Here is a 1,064-nt window from a genome sequence, read left to right as displayed (position 1 = left end):
AGTTAATCAAGTCCAGGAAGCACAGAGAGTCCCATACAGGATAAATCCAAGGAGAAACACGCCAAGACACATATTAATCAAACTATCAAAAATTAAATACAAAGAAAAAATATTAAAAGCAGCAAGGGAAAAACAACAAATAACATACAAGGGAATCCCCATAAGGTTAACAGCTGATCATTCAGCAGAAACTCTGCAAGCCAGAAGGGACTGGCAGGACATATTTCAAGTGATGAAAGGGAAAAAGCTACAACCAAGATTACTCCACCCGGCAAGGATCTCTTTCAGATTCAAAAGAGAAATTAAAACCTTTACAGACAAGCAAAAGCTAAGAGAATTAGCACCACCAAACCAGCTTTAAAACAGATGCTAAAGGAACTTCTCTAGGCAGGAAACACAAGAGAAGGAAAAGACCTACAATAACAAAACCAAAACAATTAAGAAAATGGGAATAGGAACATACATATCGATAATTACCTTAAATGTGAATGGATTAAATGCTCCAACCAAAAGACACAGGCTCACTGAATGGATATAAAAACAAGACCCGGGCTTCCCTGGTGGCGCAGTGGTTGCGCGTCCGCCTGCCGATGCAGGGGAACCGGGTTTGCGCCCCGGTCTGGGAGGATCTCACATGCCGCGGAACGGCTGGGCCCGTGAGCCATGGCCGCTGGGCCTGCGCGTCCGGAGCCTGTGCTCCGCAATGGGAGAGGCCACAACAGTGAGAGGCCCATGTACCACAGAAAAAAAAAACCAAAAAAACAAAAAAACAAAAAAAAACAAGACCCATATATATGCTGTCTACAAGTGACCCACGTCAGACCTAGGGACACATACAGACTGAAAGTGAGGGTATGGAAAAAGATATTCCATGCAAATGGGAATCAAAAGAAAGCTGGAGTAGCAATACTCGTATTAGATAAAGCAGACTTTAAAATAAAGATTGTTAAGAGAAACAAGGAAGGACACTACATAATGATCAAGGGATCAATCCAAAAAGAAGATATAACAATTATAAATATATATGCACCCAACATAGGAGCACCTCAATACATAAGGCAACT

At 41.7% G+C, this 1,064-nt stretch overlaps 1 protein-coding gene across 2 annotated transcripts in view; it reads right to left on the bottom strand.

Moving 5' to 3' along the window:
- Positions 1–1,064, bottom strand: part of TMOD3 (tropomodulin 3) — a 91,266-nt gene that overhangs the window by 83,519 nt on the left and 6,683 nt on the right. The window lies entirely within an intron of this gene.

The sequence above is a fragment of the Physeter macrocephalus genome, chromosome 11, assembly GCF_002837175.3.
Source record: "Physeter macrocephalus isolate SW-GA chromosome 11, ASM283717v5, whole genome shotgun sequence".
NCBI lineage: Eukaryota > Metazoa > Chordata > Mammalia > Artiodactyla > Physeteridae > Physeter > Physeter macrocephalus.
Note: the sequence above shows the minus strand (reverse complement) of the source record. Positions and strands in the feature narration are given on the sequence as shown.